The sequence below is a fragment of the Salmo trutta genome, chromosome 27 (assembly GCF_901001165.1).
Source record: "Salmo trutta chromosome 27, fSalTru1.1, whole genome shotgun sequence".
Classification (NCBI taxonomy): Eukaryota; Metazoa; Chordata; class Actinopteri; order Salmoniformes; family Salmonidae; genus Salmo; species Salmo trutta.
The window spans coordinates 14,477,612-14,500,607 of NC_042983.1; the positions used below are offsets into that span (position 1 = coordinate 14,477,612).

The 22,996-nt window shown below is 41.4% G+C and overlaps 1 protein-coding gene across 1 annotated transcript in view; it reads right to left on the reverse strand.

Annotated features, from left to right (window-relative positions):
• LOC115164381 (phosphatidylinositol 4-phosphate 5-kinase type-1 beta-like) overlaps positions 1 to 22,486 on the reverse strand; it is a 71,620-nt gene extending 49,134 nt beyond the window's left edge. The window contains exon 1 of the mRNA XM_029716804.1: positions 22,259 to 22,486. The gene's annotated coding sequence lies outside the window, so the exon portion shown is untranslated. The remainder of the gene's footprint in view (positions 1 to 22,258) is intronic.
• Positions 22,487 to 22,996: the final 510 nt, after the last annotated feature.

The following is a 22,996-nucleotide window of genomic DNA, read 5'->3' on the forward strand; positions in this document are numbered from 1 at the left end:
CCCCATTCTCATCGACGGGGCTGTAGTGAAGCAGGTTGAGAACTTCAAGTTCCTTGGTGTCCACAAAATAAAGCCTATTCCCCCTCAGGAAACTAAAAAGATTTGGCGTGGGTCCTGAGATCCTCAAAAGGTTGTACAGCTGCAACATCGAGAGCATCCTGACTGGTCGCATCACTGCCTGGTACGGCAATTGCTTGGCCGCAGGGCACTACAAAGGGTAGTGCGTACGGCCAAGTACATCACTGGGGCTAAGCTGCCTGCCATCCAAGACCTCTACACCAGGCGATGTCAGAGGAAGGCCCTAAAAATTGTCAAAGACCCCAGCCACCCCAGTCATAGAGTGTTCCCTCTGTCCACAAGACTCCTGAACAGGTAATCAAATGGCTACCTGGACTATTTGCATTGTGTGCCCCCCCAACCCCTCTTTTTATGCTGATGCTACTCTCTGTTTATCATATATGCATAGTCACTTTAACTATACATTCATGTACATACTACCTCAATTGGGCCGACCAACCAGTGCTCCCGCACATTGGTTAACCGGGCTATCTGCATCTGCATTTCTCCAAAAAAGAAGATACTTTTTTGGAGAAATGTCCTCTGGTCTGATGAAACAAATGACCACCTGTTGTATTCGGCGCACGTGACAAATAAACTTTGATTTGATTTGAGTACTGGTACCCCGTGTATATAGCCAAGTTATCGTTACTCATTGTGTATTTATTCCTTGTGTTATCTTTCTATAATTTTTTCCCTTTGTCTCTCTGCATTGTTGGGAATGGCTTGTAAGTAAGCACTTCACTGTTAGTCTACACCTGTTGTTTACGAAGCATGTATACTCAAGGAATTCTGTGGATTATTTCACTTATAATTCACTGTATCACAATTCCAGTGGGCCTTAAGTTTACATACACTAAGTTGACTGTGCCTTTAAAACAGCTTGGAAAGTTCCAGAAAATAATGGCTTTAGAAGCTTCTGATTGACTCAAATGATGTCAATTAGCCTATTGGAGGTGTACCTGTGGATGTATTTCAAGGCCTACCTTTAAACTCAGTGCCTCTTTGCTTGACATCATGGGAAAATCAAAAGAAATCAGCCAAGACCTCAGAAAAAAAATGTGTAGACCTCCACAAGTCTGGTTCATCCTTGGGAGCAATTTCCAAACGCCTGAAGGTACCACGTTCATCTGTACAAACAATAGTACGCAAGTATAAACACCATGGGACCACGCAGCCATCATACCACTCAGAAAGAAGATGCGTTCTGTCTCCTAGAGAAGAACGTACTTTGGTGCGAAAAGTGCAAATCAATCCCAGAACAAAAGCAAAGGACCTTGTGAAGATGCTGGAGGAAACAGGTACAAAAGTATCTATATCCACAGTAAAACGAGTCCTATATTGACATAACCTGAAAGGCCACTCAGCAAGGAAAAAGCCACTGCTCCAAAACCGCCATAAAAAAGCCAGACTACGGTTTGCAACTGCACATGGGGAAAAAGATCATACTTTTTTGGAGAAATGTCCTCTGGTCTGATGAAACAAAAATAGAACTGTTTGGCCATAATGACCATTGTTATGTTTGGAGGAAAAAGGGGGAGGTTTGCAAGCCGAAGAACACCATCCAAACTGTGAAGCACGGGGGTGGCAGCATGTTGTGGGGTTGCTTTGCTGTAGGAGGAACTGGTGCACTTCACAAAATAGATGGCATCATTAGGACGGAAAATGATGTGGATATATTGAAGCAACATCCCAAGAAATCAGTCAGGAAGTTAAAGCTTGGTCGCAAATGGGTCTTCCAAATGGACAATGACCCCAAGCATACTTCCAAAGTTGTGGCAAAAATGGCTTAATGACAACAAAGTCAAAGTATTGGAGTGGCCATCACAAAGCCCTGACCTCAATCCTATAGAAAATTTGTGGGAAGAACTGAAAAAGTGTGTGCGAGCAAGGAGGCCTACAAACCTGACTCAGTTACACCAGCTTTGTCAGGAGGAATGGGCCAAAATGCACCCAACTTATTGTGGGAAGCTTGTGGAAGGCTACCGGAAACGTTTGACCAAAGTTCAACAATTTAAAGGCAATGCTACCAAATACTAATTGAGTGTATGTAAACTTCTGACCCACTAGCAATGTGATAAAAGAAATAAAAGCTGAAATAAATCACTCTACTATTATTCTGACATTTCACATTCTTAAAATAAAGTGGTGATCCTAACTGACCTAAGACAGGGAATTTTTACTAGGATTAAATGTCAGGAATTGTGAAAAACTGAGTTTAAATGTATTTGGCTAAGATGTATGTAAACTTCCAACTTCAACTGTCAGTAAAATGTAACAGTGAAGCTGGTTTATCAAGCCCATATGTCTATCTGAACTAATTCAATCTTATTGAATCACATCAAACCCAACACTTTCAAATTAATTTAATTTCCAAGTGCATAAAACGTATTTCTTATAGAAACACCAATTACATGTAATGTGTATTTCAGAGGACAACTTTAGAGTTGTTATATGCATCAGTGGATCTGAGTAATGGAGCCTGTAAATACAGGATTATGGGTAGACGTTTCAGCCCTCCGCAGCGGCACTTCAACTGAGCTCAGAGAAATAACTGCCTATGGCATTTTAGGTATATTTATATATTTACTGTAATCCGCAGTATTGCAGCCATTGCAGATTCCTTTAGTTTGCGCGATCAAATACATTTCATAGAACAAAAAGGGTGATGGATAAAGAGTGCCCAGTGCTATAAGGTTGATATCTGCTAGGTGCCAGCCCCTCAGCCTGAACACACACACAACTGCTGACGGTTCAGCCTGCCTAGCGAATGGCCGCAACACACAACGTTCTGCACAATGGATCGGAGTACAGGAGAGCCTAAACCGAGTCTCTATGAAGTGAATAAGGAGTCAAACACAAGACATCAGACTATAAGTGATAAGACAACAGAAGCCTTCAGAACCACCTGTTTCCTGCCTGAAATCAAGACCAGCAATATTGTTTTTTTCCCCAAGGAAAAGTTAACTGATAAACTCACATAATTCCGTCACTTAAAGAAAGGAATTGTTGCCATGGGAGCCGAACCCTCAGCTCCTTTCTGGAAGCTGCCCAAGTCTGGATGTGTAAACAACCCACAATGCAAAAAAACACAACATTCTTTGGGGAGTTTTTCCCCCTCTTCCCTCCTCCCCTCCAAGGTTATTCCTCTTGCAATCCATCATCCATACATAGGAGAAAACTGGGCCTTTACACAGCGACTGCACAAAACAGTACTTACATGGATGACCATTAAAAGGTAGTAAAGTACAGAATGTAACAGTAGTATTGTAACTCGTGCTCAACCTGTTAAACATTATGGTGCAACTGAGAAGTTGAACATAATGTTTAAATGCACGGAATGCAGAAAAGACAACAGAGAATGAAAAGAAAGAGAAATAAAGAGAGAGAAAGAGAAACAATTCAGAGGGAGGAGGAAGGTTCACACAAAATACACTAACAATCAGGAACAAAGTGCCTGATTTCATTATGAAAACAAAACGCTCTTAGCTCTATATCAGGACATCTGAAACCAATGTTCCACTTCTTCAACCCCCACATAAGGACAAGGCACGCCAGCCAGTCAGTCAGTCTAATCAGTCAGATAGTGAGTGTCGTTCTGTCATTTCAACAAGCCATGACACACACCATCTCAGATTGTTCTGAAATCTTTTCTGTTGTTAGTAACCGATACGATTACCATTCCTGCAACATTATTTTGTTGAAATATAATTTGATCTCTGAGAAATTAAGCAAATTGATTGCACCCAAATTGGCCATTTTAATGTATAGGATTCATATAATATTCAACAAATATAGTAACCTACATCCGTTTTGGACCAAACTTTTTTCTAACAATGAGTCAGACGAGGAATCCAAAGAAATGGTCAAAAGCCACCCACGGACCCCACGCCAATCCCACCCAACAACCAGTATAGTGTCAGTTCTCTATGTCTGACAAGTAGTATGGAGCTGTGGATCTGAGTATTGTTTCTTCATCCTATGTAATGTATTCCCAGTGAATTTGGTGTTTTTTCCCTGTTCAGAGAAATCATCCTGATATTACCAGATTCTGACCCCTAGATGGTGCTTTTCCTGCTATTTTTATATATTGTTTTTAAATTCAGCCACACCAATGTTAAAGGGATAGTTCACCCAAATTACACAATTCCATATTAATTTCCTTACCTTGTAGGTAGTCTATGGACAAGGTATGACAGCAACCCATGCTTTGGTTTTGTTTAGCATTTGTGGTACAAATCCAATTCCAGTCAACAGAACCTATATTAGCATTTTCACACTTCATATCCAATTCATTTATCAGAAGCATCCAGTTAAACAATTCATTGTTAGATACTTTAGGATGATTTGAACATGAACCGTGAAAATAACAATATACAGTATCAGTCAAAGGTTTGGACACACCTACTCATTCAAGGGTTTCTCTTTATTTTTAATAATTTCTACATTGTAGAATAATAGTGAAGACATCAAAACTATTAAATAAAAGTATTAAACAAATCAAAATATTTTTTATATTTCAGATTCTTCAAAGTAGCCAAATCAAATCAAAGTTTATTTGTCACGTGCACCGAATACAACATGTAGACCTTACAGTAAAATGCTTACTTACAGGCTCTAACCAAAAAAGGTATCAGGTGAACAATAAGTAAGTAAAGAAATAAAACAGTAAAAAGACAGTGAAAAATAACAGTAGCGAGGCTACATACAGACACCAGTTAGTCAGGCTGATTGAGGTAGTATGTACATGTAGATATGGTTAAAGTGACTATGCATATATGATGACCAGAGAGTAGCAGTAGCATAAAAGAGGGGTTGGCGGGTGGTGGGACACAATTCAGATAGCCCGGTTAGCCAACGTGCGGGAGCACTGGTTGGTCGGGCCAATTGAGGTAGTATGTACATGAATGTATAGTTAAAGTGACTATGCATATATGATAAACACACAGTACAAATAGTCCGGGTAGCCATTTGATTACCTGTTCAGGAGTCTTGTGGCTTGGGCTTGAGAAGCCTTTTTGTCCTAGACTTGGCGCTCCGGTACCGCTTGCCATGCGGTAGTAGAGAGAACACTCTATGACTGGGGTGGCTGGGGTCTTTGACAATTTTTAGGGCCTTCCTCTGACACCGCCTGGTGTAGAGGTCCTGGATGGCAGGCAGCTTAGCCCCAGTGATGTACTTGGCCGTACGCACTACCCTCTGTAGTGCCCTGCGGCCAAGCAATTGCCATACCAGGCAGTGATGCGACCAGTCAGGATGCTCTCGATGTTGCAGCTGTACAACCTTTTGAGGATCCCAGGACCAATGCCAAATCTTTTTAGTTTCCTGAGGGGGAATAGGCTTTATTGTGCCCTCTTCACAACTGTCTTGGTGTGTTTGGACCATTCTAGTTTGTTGTTGAAGTGGACACCAAGGAACTTGAAGCTCTCAACCTGCTTCACTACAGCCCCGTTGATGAGAATGGGGGCGTGCTCGGTCCTCCTTTTCCTGTAGTCCACAATCATCTCCTTAGTCTTGATTACGTTGAGGGATAGGTTGTTATTCTGGCACCACCCGGCAAGGTCTCTGACTTCCTCCCTATAGGCTGTCTCATCGTTGTCGGTGATCAGGCCTACCACTGTTGTGTCATCTCCAAACTTAATGATGGTGTTGTAGTCGTGCCTGGCCATGCAGTCGTGGGTGAACAGGGAGTACAGGAGGGGACTGAGCACGCACCCCTGGGGGGCTTCAGTGTTGAGGATCAGCGTGGCAGACGTGTTGCTACCTACCCTCACCACCTGGGGGCGGCCCGTCAGGAAGTCCAGGATCCAGTTGCAGAGGGAGGTGTTTAGTCCCAGGATCCTTAGCTTAGTGATGAGCTTTGAGGGTACTATGGTGTTGAACGCTGAGCTGTAGTCAATGAATAGCATTCTCACATAGGTGTTCCTTTTGCCTTTTGTCTTGACCCTTTGCCAAGAGTGTGCAAAGCTGTCGTCAAGGCATTCTCTCAACCAGCTTCACCTGGAATGCTATTCCATCAGTTTTTAAGGAGTTCCCACATATACTGAGCACTTGTTGGCTGATTTTCCTTACAGAGTAAGGAAACCAAAGCCATTTTGTAATTTGGGTGAACTACCCTTTAACATCAAACTTTTTTCACCTAATATAGGGTGTCAAATGTTTATATTTTGTCCAATGTGTAAAAGAAACCGCATGTTTATCATAATCCGTTCAAAAGTTCTTAAGAGTTTTTACCCTTGTAGGATGACCAATATTAGGATGACTAAATCAATGGAGGCTAAAGAAAAGTGGTCAAAAATCTGGAAAATAGCATTGAGTCAGTTACGCTGGATGCTGTGCGAGAATTAAGGCTAAATGACAGGCTCACCTTTGAATTCATCTTTCTTTTTGAATCCGGAGGACATAAACAATATAGAGGGGTCATTCTATGAAAACGGTGGCTTTTTGAACAGTCAACTTTTACAAATATAACTTCTTATAAATCTAAACTTATAGTCAGATAGTTAACCCCTTACCATTATAAATCAACATAAACAACAGCTTAACATATTTTGATATTTTTACTACATTACATAAAAAAATGCTTGTGCTGCTTTTTTGTCACTGGTGTTACCTATATTTTAGATGACAATTCAGGCTTTCTAGAATGTAATTTCTCATCCAAACAATTTGCATATATAATCAAAAGGGAGAAAATGTTCATGATAATACTAAGAAATTGTTTGGATGAGAAATAATTGACACATGCGTGTGTAAAGTTATATTGTCTGACATTTTTCCATTTATACTATTGCTTTTTTTTTAAACATTAGAAATAATTTAGGTTGAGTCAACAAAATTGAATGATCATATCCTTAAAATGTTTACTAATGAATGTAGCAACAGTTAGGTAGATACAAAAAACATTTTCAATTAAATTGGGCAACTCTGATGCCAGAACACCAATATGCCATACAGTAATACCAGTGACGCAATGTAACACCAGTGAACATAAGATTATTTCAAACAAATTTGATCAATTTATTAGTAATATTTTTCATTGCAAATAATTTCCTACTCTGTCACGCCTATCCACAAAACTATGTAGCTTGTTAAAACCGCATATATCAATTCTCAGTGCCATGTGAAAAATATTGTGTAGGTCTACTTAAAGGGATAGTTACGAAATAAAATATTGGTTTCCTTACTGTGTTAGCAGTCTATGGACAAGGAATGACAGCAATCAATGCTTTGGTTTTGTGCCACAAATTCTAAATAATTAGCATTTGAAACAGTGGCCAGGTAAACACTGTCGTTCCTGCTCTCAATCTCTCTCTGTGTTTTGCCTGTCTGACCCGGCATTTCCTTCGCTCCTGTCTTTTTTCCCTTTATGTGAGATCCTTCACTCTCTTTTCTTACTCTCTAAATCCTTTAAGTAAGTCTGGTGTTTTTGTTTAAGGTAGGCTGCTCTGCGGTGTGGGTCAGCATCCCTGCGCTGTCTGTAGAGTCTTTGCTTTTCAGCAGCACCTCATTTCACCATATCTATCAAAAGGAATGCCATATTATGTGATTACAATATTGAAACAGTAATAAAATGCTAATAAGGCTTTTTTTATATGATTGTTGAGGGTTTTATAAAACATTACGTTGAGAATTTTTTTTGCGGTGTTATTGATTGTCATTATTGTCATGTCACTGGTGTTACCAGCAAGAACAGTAACACCAGTGACGATAACACCAGTGACAAATCTGCAGACAAGATGGCATATCTAAGATGGCGGCCACTGTAGCTCAAACCACATTTCTTAAATTGTAAATAAATCACTTAATCATACAATTTGATCAATCATTTTTATACAATTTCCTTTCCCCTTACCATAAACTGTATAACCCCAGTGACACATCTTAAGCCCTCGCATGAAATTACCAAGTTAATCATCAAATTCTTAACATATGAAGAGAGTGCACACACCATGTGCTTTTCAAAACAGTCCCGTCTCCAATGAACCTTTGACCCAGGAAGAACTTGGCAAGGATGTTGCATATTTTCAAAGTTGTGGTTTTTACACCAGTCACATGAAATTGAGGGACAGCTATTACTTGTAAATTTGTAATATTTATTGGATTTTTTTTTTTTTTAAGTAGTACACTAACTAACTAACTAACTATAATACTTTCCTTTGTATTATGACATTTTCAGGATGGAAAATTATCTTTCTCAAAATATATATGTCACTAAACCATGACTCCTGATCCGAGGGACAAGCCAATTTCATGGTACTGACAGTGCTCAACAATATACAAAAAAAATAGTTTGCAAAATAACTGTCTTACATATGTTTTATTAATCATAAAACACTACCAATTAAAAAAAAATTAAAAAATTGTGTCATTATCTCACACTTTTAAGTGTTTTTCCTGGTGAATAAGGCCGGGACAGGAAAGCCACCATTTTCGTAGAATGACACAGAGGTAAGATACAGTATATTTACAAAAGTATGTGGACACCCCTTCAATTTAGCAGATTTGGCTATTTCAGCCACATCCGTTGCTGACAGGTGTATAAAATCAAGCACACAGCCATGCAATCTCCATAGACAAACATTGGCAGTAGAATGGTCTTACTGAAGAGCTCAGTGACTTTCAACGTGGTACCATCGTAGGATGCCACCTTTTCCAACAAGTCAGTTTGTAAAATATCTGCCCTGCTACAGCTGCCCTGGTCAACTGTAAGTAATGTTATTGTGAAGTGGAAATGTATAGGAGCAACAACGGCTCAGCCACAAAGTGGTAGGCCACACAAGCTCACAGAACAGGACCACCGAGTGCGAAAGCGCCCAGCGGGTACAAATTGTCTGTCCTCGGTTGCAACACTCACTACCGAGTTCCAAACTGCCTTTGAAGCAACCTCAGCACAATAACTGTTCGTCGGGAGCTTCAAGAAATGGGTTTCCATTGCTGAGCAGCTCAACACAAGCCTAAGATCACCATGCGGAATGCCAAGCTTCGGCTGGAGTGGTGTAAAGCTCCCCCACATTGAAGAAACACGTTCTCTGCAGTGATGAATCACGCTACACCATCTGGCAGTCCGACAGACGAATCTGGGTTTGGCGGATGCCAGGAGAACGTTAACTGCCCCAATGCATAGTGCCAACTGTAAAGTTTGGCGGAGGAGGAATTTGGTGGAGGAGGAAAGTCTGGGGCTGTTTTTCATGGTTCGGGCTAGGCCCCTTAGTTCCAGTGAAGGGAAATCTTAAATGCTACAGCATGCAATGACATTCTAGACGATTCTGTGCTTCCGACTTTGTGGCAACAGTTTGGGGAAGGCCCTTTCCTGTTCAAGCATGACAATGCCCCTGTGCACAAAGCCAGGTCCATACAGATATTGTTTGTCGAGATCAGTATGGAAGAACTTGACTGGCCTGTACAGAGCCCTTACCTCAACCTTCGGAATGAATTGGAATGCCGACTGCGAGCCAGGCCTAATAGCCCAACCTCACTAATGCTCTTATACTAAATGGAAGCAAGTCACCGCAGCAATGTTCCAACATCTAGTGGAAAGCCTTCCCAGAAGAGTGGCAGCTATTGTAGCAGCAAAGGGGGAACCAACTCCATATTAAATGGCCATGATTTTGGAATGAGACGTTCAAAGAGCAGGTGTCCACATACTTTTGATAATGTAGTGTATATGTCGATTTTGAGTAGGGGTTGGAGCCAGTTCAGGGAACCAAAAACCGGAAAATAACTACATTTTTCAAGGAACAGAATCCAAACCAGGAATGAAAGTGATCAATACGGTTCTGGAACAGAATCGTTATTTTAAAAGCATGGGAACCAGTTAATAACGATATTTTACAACCCAGGGTTATTTTTTTTGCACCTATGCAAAGCCCTCTCTCTAACAACTTTAATGACTAATTTCTCTAAAGAGGGGAAAAAAATACCCAAATTCACTGGGAATACATTACATTAGGATGAAGAAACAATACTCTTAGCCGCAGCTCCATACTTCTTGTCAGTCACGAGAACTGATACGATATACTTGTTGTTGGGGTGGGATTGGCCTGTGGTTGCCTTTTTACCATTCCTTATGTATAACTCATTATCAGAAATTTTTTGGGTCTAAATCGGGTTTTAGATACTATATTTATTGAATATTATATGAATCCCATAAATTAAAAATGGCCAATTTGGATGCAATAAATTAGCTTCATTTCTCCGAAATCAAAATATATTTTATCAAAATAATGTTGCAGGAATGGTAATGTTATCGGTTTCTAACAACAGAAAAGATTTCAGAAGAATCTGAGATGGTGGGTGTCGAAATCTTCTTGTGCTTTTTGAGGAAAGACAACCCCCATCACTCCTTCAGTGTACAGCCTTCCCCGTGGCTCAGTTGGTAGAGCATGGTGTGTGCAACGCCAGGGTTGTGGTGTGTGCAACGTCAGGGTTGAGGGTTCGATTCCCACGGGGGGCCAGTACAAAAAATTAAAAAATTAAAAATGCATGAAATTAAATGTATGCATTCACTACTGTAAGTCGCTCTGGATAAGAGCGTCTGCTAAATGACTAAAATGTAAATGTACATAGTACAGTGTGACTGTCTGATGATGCTCTTTGACCCAGAAACAGTCAAACCCTTAAACCTTCGGACTGAAGAACATTTATATTGATTGTAACCTTTCTCCTATTCTTCCTGTGTGCAGCAGAGAAAATAAGTGACATCAGTAGTTCTGAGTGACCAATAGCGTAAAAGCTGGTTTGCTGCATACAGACAGAATTCAGACCACAGTCACTCATCAATGTTTAAACTAAGAACTGTCATGATGGTTACTACCCTGTATGGTCAGGACTTTAAAAATGGTTTTACCTCTGGAACAATGAACATTAGAAAGCCTATAGCACATAAATTGACAAACCTAAATCAGAAGCTTATAACCGTCTGAGAGAATAATCTTGTCCACCAACTGGCTCGCTGTCTGTCAAATATACGTTGCAGCAATTGAGCCTGTTAGGTCAGACAGAGAATAACTATTATGAGTGTCGGTGAACAGGTACAAGCATCTCCAATCCATATCCAGCTGTAAAATATGACAATGTCGCAGGCAGGCATGGCTCTGCTCTGGCAAGCCTTATATCAGAAAGAGGACAGAAACAGCGCCAGACAGAACACAACTGTTGCTCTGGTGATATATGTCAAAGGGGACACGATTTGCATGAGCTGCTTTCCCATTCAAACCCACAGTGCCACACTAACCTGACCCCGAGCTGGCCACCTCCACCTAACAGTCAAATCAGTAGGAAAAGGGAAGCTCATGGACCCATTTTCATCCATGACACTGCACCCCTTTTCCATTGTTGGGTCCACTATGGAAACCTATTTTTCTCCATGACACCTTGTGACTGTTCCAAAACAGTTTAAGGTACAAGCAAAACGCTAAACTAATGGACAGAGTTTGTTAAACAAGCTCTGTCCGAGACATCCAACTCGGGGAAAACATCTCCGGACACTGTTTATTTGAACTTAGCCTCGTGGAGTTGGTATGGGAAACAAGCCTAGGATGAGTAATCTTGCCTGAGACCTGAAGACTTCGTGTTTGATCCTTAAACTAATGACTAGGCTTTAGCTCAGCGAACTAACAGTGTAGTGGAGTGCAGTCGACCCGAGTTCAAACCCAGCCAGTCATACACGCTTGCTAGAGACAGCGATTCTAGGTAGTTCAGTGTAGAATAAAATAAACCGTTTTTTCAGCGCCAGGGATTGGGAGACTTGTCAGGATCGAGGCAAAGATGAACAGCAAAGTACAGAGAGATCCTTGATGAAACCTGATCCAGAGCGCTCAGGACCTGACTGGGGTGAAGGTTCACCTTCCAACAGGACAAGGACCCTAAGCACACAGCCAAGACAACGCATGAGTGGCTTTGGGACAAGTCTCTGAATGTCGTTGAGGGGCTCAGCCAGAGCCCGGTCTTGAACCCGATCAAACATCTCTGGAGATACCTGAAAATAGCTGTGCAGCGACGCTCCCCATCCAACTTGACAGAGCTTGAAAGGATCTGCAGAGAAAGATGTAAGAATCTTTCCAAATACAGGGGTGCCAAGCTTGTAGCGTCATACCCAAGAAGACTCAAGGCTGTATTCGCTGCCAAAGGCGCTTCAACAAAGTACTGAGTAAAGGATCTGAATATGTAAATGTGACATTTCTAAAAACCCTGTTTTTGCTTTGTCATTATGAGGTATTGTGTGTAGATTGACGAGGGGAAACAACAATTTAATCCATTTTAGAATAAATCTGTAAAGTAACAAAATGTGGGAAAAGTCAAGGGGTCTGAATACTTTTCCGAGTACACTGTTCAGTGACGTACCACACTGGCCTAGTAGACTCCACAATCTTGACTGTATTATCTTCAGGTTCCTAAGTGTTTCCTGACAGCCTGAGTACGAAAAACTCAGGGCCCTATTAGGCTATATAGCCGATGACTAGGCCCTGGCCTTGCTTATTACTAAGGCATAGTTTTTTCTGGTAAGGTCACATGGTCAGGAACAACTCTTAGTTATGCTGCTTTAGTCAAACATATAGCCTCACTCACTGCCCAGGACATTACCAGGGCTCTTTGCACTAGTGTGCTACATTCCTCCCCAGTGCTGAGAGCCGCTAGCAGGCAGACCATGCCCTACTGAAGGCCACTCTGTAATGCAGAAAAACACTGGGCTGGATGTGTGAAATACAGTGCATTCGGAAAGTATTCAGACCCCTTGACTTTTTCCACATTTTGTTACGTTACAGCCTTATTATAAAATGGATTCAATAGTCGTTTTTCCTCATTAATCTACACAAAATACCCCATAATGACAAAGCAATAACTTTAAAAAATATATATGTATTGTTGCAAACTGAAATATCACATTTACATGAGTAGTCAGACCCTATTCTCAGTACTTTGTTGAAGCACCTTTGGCAGCAATTACAGTCTTCTTGGGTATGATGCTTCAAGCTTGGCACACCTGTATTTAGGGAGTTTCTCCCATTTTTCTAGCAGATCCTCCCTCTCAAGCTCTCTCAGGCTGGATGGGGAGTGTCGCCGCACAGCTATTTTCAGGTCTCTCCAGAGATGTCTGATCGGGTTCAAGTCCAGGCTCTGGCTGAGCCCCTCAACGACATTCAGAGACTTGTCCCGAAGCCACTCCTGCATTGTCTTGGCTGTATGCTTAGGGTCCTTCACCCCAGTCTGTGTGCTTAGGAACCTTCACCCCAGTCTGAGAACCTGCTCCAGAGGGAACAGGACTTCATCAAGGATCTCTCTGTACTTTGCACCGTTCATCTTTCCTTCGATCCTGACTAGTCTCCCAGTCCCTGCTGCTGAAAAACATTCCCATAGCATGATGCTGCTACCACCATGCTTCACTGTAGGGATGGTGCCAGGTTTCCTCCAGATGTGACACTTGGCATTCAGGCCAAAGAGTTCAATCTTGTTTTCTTCAGACCAGATAATTGGTCTGAGAGTCTTTAGGTGCCTTTTGGGAAACTCCAAGCGGGCTGTCATGTGGCTTCCATCCAAGCGTGGCTTCCGTCTGGCCACTCTACCATAAAGGACTGATTGGTGGAGTGCTGCAGAGATGGTTGTCCTTCTGGAAGGTTCTCCCATCTACACAGAGGAACTCTGGAGCTCTGTCAGAGTGACCATCGGATTCTTGGTCACCTCCCTGACCAAAGCCCTTCTCCCCCCCTGACCAAAGCCCTTCTCCCCCGATTACTCAGTTTGGCCGGGCGGCCAGCTCTAGGAAGAATCTTGGTGGTTCCAAACTTCTTCCATTTAAGAATGATGGAGGCCACTGTGTTCATGAGGACCTTCAATGCTGAAGACATATTTTGGTACCCTTCCCCAGATCTGTGTCTCGACACAATCCTGTCTCAGAGCTCTACGGACAATTCCTTCGGCCTCATGGCTTGGTTTTTGCTCTGACCTTATATAGAAAAGGTGTGTGCCTTTCCAAAACATGTCCTATCAATTGAATTTACCACAGGTGGACTCCAATCAAGTTGTAGAAACATCAATGGAAACAGGACGCACTCGAGCTCATATTGAGTCTCATAGCAAAGGGTCTGAATACTTATGTAAATAAGGTATCTGTTTTTTTTTTTTAAAAGCTAAAATTTCAAAAACTTTTCACTTTGTCATCATGGGGTATTATGTGTATATTGATGCGGGGAAAAAATATTTTATACATATTAGAATAAGGCTGTAACGTAACGTGGAAAAAGTCTAGGAGTCTGAATACTTCCCGAAAGCACTATGTGCACTCGGGCATTTCCTATTAAAAGAACCCTTGAGCACCAACATGTGAAGTTCATAGGATTAGGGTTGTTGATGAATTTTGCTTAAATTCATTAAAAAAAAAGTGCTTATAACAGTGAACCTTTTTGTGGGATACACAAGGCAATTCTAGGTCTTGTAGCATATTTTGGTTAAACTATCCCCAATTCAATAGAATTGCAACCCTCTGCATGCGCAGTGCATTCTTCCATCACATGTACAGCTGATTCTCAAGATCTTGCACACTAATGAGATGCTATTGAGCCCACACTACTACACTGTCTGAGCCAAGGACTACATGCTTTCTGGGAAGTTTTGATTACAATACTGGGTGGGGTGAATATATTTTATATGATATACATGATTTTTTGTTAACTAGTGAATAGTAGCCTACAGCAAAGCGTGTTTAAATCATTTCTAACTTGTTAACAACTTCTGCTAGTTAGTTTTTGCTACCATGTGGGTTTTAGCTTGCTTGAGCCTGCTAACTGAGGAGTGTTAATTCACCTGTTTACATACAGGTTTCATTTATCTTACAAAGGAGTTGTTTAATCTAACTGCTTAACTATTTATCTGTACATGGAATTGTATGGGGGAGTTGTTTTAGAGATTTTTTTCTAATCTTTACAGGAAAATGCCACGGGCACTATCTGATATGTGGAGACATTTCACTGTAGCTAATGTAGAAGGAAAAGCTGTGTACATTTGCAAATACTGTGCCAAATCCCAAGTTGGACCACAGAAGGCATTTGCACTGGTGACAGACAATGCTGCAAACATGAAGGCTGCTTGGTCTAAAGTGGAGGAGTCCTACCCTCACATCACACCCATTGGCTGTGCTGCTCATGCATTGAATCTGCTCCTCAAGGACATCATGGCACTGAAAACAATGGATACACTACAAGAGAGCCAAAGAAATGGTTAGGTATGTGAAGGGTCATCAAGTTATAGCAGCAATCTACCTCACCAAGCAAAGTGAGATGAATAAGAGCACCACATTGAAGCTGCCCAGCAACACCCGTTGGGGTGGTGTTGTCATCATGTTTGACAGTCTCCTGGAGGGGAAGGAGTCTCTCCAAGAAATGGCCATATCACAGTCTGCCAATGTGGACAGCCCCATCAAGAGGATCCTCCTGGATGATGTATTTTGGGAGAGAGTGGTAAGCAGCCTGAAACCTATAGCAGTAGCCATTGCACGGATTGGGGAGACAATGCCATCCTGTCTGATGTTCAGACTCTGCTTGCAGATGTAAGAGAAGAAATCCGTTCTGCCCTGCCCACTTCACTGTTGCTCCAAGCAGAGGAAACTGCAGTTCTGAAATATATTAAAAAGTGTGAAGACTTCTGCCTGAAGCCCATACACGCCGCAGCGTACATGTTGGACCCCAAGTAGGGCAAGAGCATCCTGTCTGGTGCAGAGATCAACAAGGCCTATGGTGTCATCACTACCGGGTCTCGCCACCTTGGCCTGGATGAGGGCAAGGTTCTTGGCAGTCTGACAAAGTACACTTCCAAGCAAGGGCTTTGGGATGGCAATGCAATATGGCAGTCGTCCCAACATATCTCATCGTCCACCTGGTGGAAGGGACTTTGTGGATCTGAGGCTCTTTCCCCTGTTGCCTCCATCCTCCTCCAAATCCCACCAACATCAGCTGCCTCAGAGTGCAACTGGTCCTTGTTTGGGAAAACACACACCAAAGCATGCAACAGGTTGACCAATACAAGGGTTGAAAAATTGGTGGCCTGACAACGAGCCATCATCAACAAGGTTGGAAAGTGACAGTGAAGATGAGACCTCAGAGTCTGATGTTCAAGAGGTGGACATTGAGGAGGTCCAGGGAGAAGACATGGAAGCCTGAGAGGAAGACAACCAAAGCTTTAGTCTAGAAACTATCATTTTACAGATGTATATTGAAAATGCTTTTGGGAAATGCCGAAGGATCATTGGGGGATCATTCAATATTCCCTTTCTTTTGTTGTTCAGTGAAATCCTCCCATGTGTAGAGTCAACTAATTTAATTAAAGTTACATTTGTAACTAAATTGTTTTTTAAAATTATTTCTATTGGAAGGATTTAATAAATGTGCAAATATGTCTACTTATGATAAAGGTAAAAGGTTTATGTTTCTGCCTCCATATGATATGGTAAATATATCCAATGCAAACATCTACATTTAAATGGTATTAATATTAATTTGCATACATTTCTGTTAATTCCCATATATTCCCGTTAATTCCCACGGAAAGTTTCCACCTCTGAATATTCCCCAAAATGTGCAACCCTACATAGGAGCATGTCAATTTGGGTGTCAAATGAAAGCTAAAAGTACCAGTCAAACATTTGGACACACCTACTCCTTCCAGGGTTCGTCTTTATTTTTACTATTTTCTACATTGTAGAATAATAGTGAAGACATGAAATAACACATATGGAATCATGTAGTAACCAAAAAAAGTGTTAAACAAATCAAAATAGATTTGAGATTCTTCAAAGTAGAGGTTTGACAACTATGCCGCATAAAATTCAAGCTAGTTGGAGACAGATTTACAAGCATCTAGCGGTCAGAACCTGGTAATATCAGTTTTGCTGAAAAGACATGGAACAACCCTTGTTACGTCTGTGAACTTTCAGAATCCTCCCGCCTCATGAGGGAGAAACATTTGAAAATATCTTAAAGATATGTGGGTTTTTGGTAACAGAATGACAAGACACTAGTTAATATTTCTTAAACTTACAGAAGGCTAATAATTTATGCAAAACTAAATATACATGTTGATATTAGTTGGCAGGGGCCTTCAACATTATTGTGTTTGATGTATTTCTAATACCTTTTAAGATTTTTTTTAGTAGATGTTTTTTTAAGACCCCTTTTCCATCTGTGTGACCAGAAATCGAAGCCTTTGCTTATTCCTCATTTTAGGATTGAAAATGGTTTAAAAACATATATATGCCTTCATTTCCCAAAACTATAGACTCTTATCTTTCATTTGACACCAAATTTGATATGCTCCAATAAACTTCACGTTGGTGCGCATGTGTCCTTTTACATGGAAATTACCATTGGCTATAATGGGAAATCAATCATAGTAGTGACAAATCACAGTTGGGTCACCTGCTACTGTCCTTCCACTGGCATACTGTTATGTTCAGCTCATAACTGTTGGTAAATGCAATACTGAAAACAATCTTCTCTCTCTCTCCAGTTAATGTCATCTCTCCCAGCTCTTACTAATACCTACCACCTACCCTCTTTCCATTTACTGTGACAAGCATCCTCACCCACTGAGCACCAACCGACACCAGACATCCATTAACGTTGAAAAGTAGTTCACAGTTGGTCAGTACGCCCTGGCCGGACCAAATCTGAACAGGTCATAGACGTCTATGTTTCACAAGTTTGGACAGCACAGAACAGTATAGAAAAGTACAGTACAGCACAGTATAATAGAGCACACTAGAGTACAGTATAATGTACTATACTGTGCATACACTACATGACCAAAAGTATTGACACCTGCTCGTTGAACATCTCATTCCAAAATCATGAGCATTAATATGGAGTTGGTTCCCCCTTTGCTGTTATAACAGCTTCCACTCTTCTGGGCTTTCCACTAGATGTTGGAACATAGCTGCAGGGACTTGCTTCCATTCAGCCACAAGACGATTAATGCGGTTGGGCACTGATGTTGGGGGATTAGCCCTGGCTTGCAGTCGGCGTTCCAATTCATCCCAAAGGTGTTCGATGGGGTTGAGGTCAGGGCTCTGTGCATGCCAGTCAAGTTCTTCCACACCAATCTTGACAACATTTTTGTATGGACCTCGCTTTGTGCACTGGGGCATTGTCATGCTGAAACAGGAAAGGGCCTTCCCCAAACTGTTGCCACTAATTTGGAAGCACAGACTCGTCTACAATGTCATTGTATGCTGAAGCATTAAGATTTCCCTTCACTGGAACTAATGGGCCTAGCCTGAACCATGAAAAACAGCCCCAGACCATTATTCTTCCTCCCACTAAACTTTACAGTTGGCACTATGCATTGGGGCAGGTAACGTTCTCCTGGCATCCGCCAAACCCAGATTTCCACTGCTCCAGAGTCCAATGGCGGCGAGCTTTACATCACTCCAGCCGACGCTTGGAAATTGCACATGGTGATCTTTTGCTTATGTGTGGCTGCTTGGCCTTGGACACCCATTTCATGAAGATCCCAATGTGCTGAAGTTGCTTCCAGAGGCAGTGTTGCAACTGAGGACAGACGATTTTTACGCGCTACGTGCTTCAGCACTTGGCGGTCCCGTTCTGTGAGCTTGTGTGGCATACCACTTCGCGGCTGAGTCGTTGTTGCTCCTAGACGTTTCCACTTCACAATAACAGCATTTACAGTTGTCCGGGGCAGCTCTAGGAGGGCAGAAATTTGACAAACTGACTTGTTGGAAAGGTGGCATCCTATGAGGGTACCACGTTGAAAGTCACTTAGCTCTTCAGTAAGGCCATTCTACTGCCAATGTTTGCATGGCTGTGTGCTCGATTTTATACACCTGTCAGCAATGGGTGTGGCTGAAATAGCCGAATCCACTAATTTGAAGAGGTGTCCACATACTGTTGAGTATATATAGTATATCTACTTTACTGTACTGCACTTAACTCTATTGTGCTGTGATGTCCAAACGTGTGAAATATAGACGTCCATGATGGTTCAGATTTGGTCCGGACCAACCAAATGTAGTCTAGTTTGGGGGCGGAGCTCATTATTATAATAGTCAGTGTGAAGAATAATACAGAGATATGCAAAAGAAGGATATATAGCATATTTCTACCTTTGTGTACATATTTAGGATTCATCACCATGAAGAGAATGATATTCATATCCATAATTATGCATTTCTGTTTAGTACAGATCAGGGACCCATTACTGTAATTCTGTTACTGTAATTCTGTTACTGGATGTAAATCCACTTCACCTTCTCTAGTTCAATAAGGAAAAAATATGTTTTCATACTCAAGGTGTCATGTCATAGCTGACACCCCATTCTTTCTGCAGACATCTTTTTGAATCTTGATTCAGAGCAGATATTTAACAGTTTTTTGGAAAACGTGGTCACATAAAAAACAGAGGGAGATTTTACCTTAATTCTGTTACCAAAATTTGCATCTGCACAGTTCTTACAGTAAATGCATTTTTGTGAAATGTTGTGTAAATTGTTGAAAGTAGTCCTTGTGAATAGAGTTGTATGGTTTGTTAAACTTTTAGCTATATCATCTAGAATAGCTTTAAATAACAGCTATGATGTAATAGTAGTACAGTTTGTGTAATGTTTTATTTAGTAGGGGATTTTTCAGTTCAGATTCTTTCTAATTAAATTGCATATAGTCTATAAAAAGTACAGCCATTGTTCAAATTCTGTGGTTATTGTTTTTTTTACGAGAAATCAAAAGGGCTGTGTGTAACCAACCACACACATGTATGAACGCAAGAGAAAGTTCCCTATTGGTCAAATTCTATATCCTACTGTAAATAAAACAAATTGTATTTATTATGGATCCCCATTAGCTGCTGCCAAGGTACGGCAAAATGAAGGCAGTTATACAATTTAAAAAGTATTACAATACATTCATTACAGAATTCACACTAGACTAAGTGTGTGCCCTCTACTGCTTTCATTAGTTACCTGATGTGGAATAGAGTTCCATGTAGTCATGGCTCTATATAGTACTGTGCGCCTCCCATAATCTGTTCTGAACTTGGGGACTGTGAAGAGACCTCTGGTGGCATGTCTTGTGGGATATGGATGGGTGTCTGAGCTGTGTGCTAGTAGTTTAAACAGACAGCTCGGTACCTTCAGCTTGTCAACACCTCTTACAAAAACAAGTAATGAGGAAGTCAATCTCTCTTCCACTTTGAGCCATGAGAGATTGACATACATGTTATTAATGTTAGCTCTCTGTGTACATCCGAGGGCCAGCAGTGCTGCCTTGTTCTGGGCCAATGCAATTTCCCCAAGTCCCTCTTTGTGGCACCTGACCACACGACTGAACAGTAGTCCAGGTGCGACAAAACTAGGGCCTGTAGGACCTGCCTCATTGATAGTGTTGTTAAAAAGGCAGAGCAGCGCTTTATTATAGACAGACTTCTCCCCCAGCTTAGCTACTATTGTATCAATATGTTTTGACCATGACAGTTTACAACACAGGGTTACTCCAAGCAGTTTAGTCACCTCAACTTGCACAATTTCCACATTATTCATTACGAGATGTAATTGAGGTTTAGTGAATGATTTGACCCAAATGCAATGCTTTTAGTTTGAACTATTTAGGACTAACGTATTCCTTGCCACCCACTCTGAAACTAACTGCAGCTCTTTGTTAAGTGTTGCAGTCATTTCAGTCGCTGTAGTAGCTGACGTGTATAGTGTTGAGTCATCTGCATACATAGACACACTTGCCTTACTCAAAGTCAGTGGCATGTCGTTAGTAAAGATTGAAAAAAGCAAGGGGCCTAAACAGCTACACTGGGGAATTCCTGCTTCTACCTGGATTATGTTTGAGAGGCTTCCATTAAAGAACACCCTCTGTGTTCTGTTAGACAAGTAACTCCTTATCTACATTATAGCAGGGGATGTAAAGCCTTAACACATGTTTTTTCCAGCAGCAGACTATGATCGATAAAGCTGCACTGAAGTCTAACAAGACAGCCCCCACAATCATTTTATCATCAATTTCTCTCAGCCAATCATCAGTCATTGTGTAAGTGCTGTGCTTGTTGAGTGTCCTTCCCTATAAGTGTGCTGTAAGTCTGTTGTCAATTTGTTTACTGTGAAATAGCATTGTATCTGGTCAAACACCATTTTTTCCAGAAGTTTACTAAGGGTTGGTAACAGGCTGATTGGTCGGCTATTTGAGCCAGTAAAGGGGGCTTTACTATTCTTGGGTAGCAGAATGACTTTAGCTGCCTCCAGGCCTGAGGGCACACACTTTCTAGTAGGCTTAAATTGAAGATGTGGCAAATAGGAGTGGCAATATTGTCCGCTATTATCCTCAGTAATTTTACATCCAGATTGTCAGACCCTGGTGGCTTGTCATTATTGTTGATATTCAACAATCATTTTTTCACCTCTTCCACACTGACTTTACAGAATTCATTAAGGTGACCTGCTAAAAAGTATTATATATAGTGCGTGTATCCCTGAGGATGCCAGGTTTTGAAAAGTCCCAGGCTTCCCAGAGTCCTTGGAACACTGAGAAAGGTCCCCAACCTAGCCAATATTGATAACATAAAGGATCTCACCAGTAAATTGGTAGGCTTATTTTCCAGAAATCAACAACAGAAATGGGCTATCCAGCACAACCCTTATGTGTTCATCAATATGAGAGTGTAGCCTATTTATCACCAATGGCAACTGTAATGTGTTCAAGTACTGATACCTTGAGCTATTGCTACATGAAGGCTAACACCAAGGCGCCACTTCCTCGCAATATTACGTCATTTCACACTTTTCTGTATAAACTGTTTCTCAGAGTAGCACATCAACAGCTAGCAGTAAACCTTGCCAGACTGCAGCTAAATTCAAGTTAGCCTTATAAACTGGGGTGCACTAAAGTGTTTTCTTTTGCAGGCCATTGGTAAACAAGTTCTGGTGTTCTCATCAACATTTCGCTGTAATAGTTGGTGGTCACGAAACGGGGTTATGTTATGTTGCATTTCCAGGCTTGACTATTTTAGTCATTTAACACGTCCTCGCCCTACTGGGAGGAAGCCGGTTAATCTTCGACTGACAAAAACACCTTTGCCAGCAATTGCTGAAACGTCTCCTCATGTCATGTCACCTGACCAATATGGCACAACTCAAATAGATACTTCAACGGACAGGTAAATATCAGAATTATCAAGAATAACACATCAATCTTACCAGCTGTTCTTCCTCGTTTGGGTAGCGAAGTTGATCTTGTCTTTCCGTGAGATTTCAGAGAGTATTCCAGTCCCCTTTAGGCAATAATTAGAGAGCGCAAGTGGCTGTTAGTGCGGCTCCCTGCGTACGGTAAGCTATGCTGTATGTATCTGGCTACTGACAGAGAGGTAGACTTGGCTACACACAGTTCTCATTCTCCGCCTCTCAGCATAACCAGGCATTCAGTGCACCAACCTACTCTGCTGTGATGCAGAACTTGTATAAGCAAGCCATCTACAGGGCAGTGACGGTAGGTTACAGAAGGTTTGACTTTCACCACTGATCTCCTTGCTGGTGTATGGTGCATTTCATTATGGGGAATAACGTCATCTAGTGGCTGGCAACTTCCGTTGCATTTGGTATGTCTGCCAACAAAGTTGTACAATTCAATGGCTAAATAGAAAAGGGTTCATTATAAACGGGCTTACCCAAGACTAGTCCTTGATCATGACTCTCAGTTCCATTACATTACACATAAGTCATTGGATGAAGACGTCTTCTGTATGGGGGAGTTTTGTTATGAGCAGCAACACTCAATTTGAACATTAACACCCATCGCTTGCGGTACGGTTTTGGAAACATAGGGACCTTATCTTTAATATCAGCGAGAAAGTTTTTTCAAAAAACAAAAGGTTACATTGATACACACCCTGATAGGGTTAGTGTTCCCACACGGCCATATCACTATGTTACAGTGAT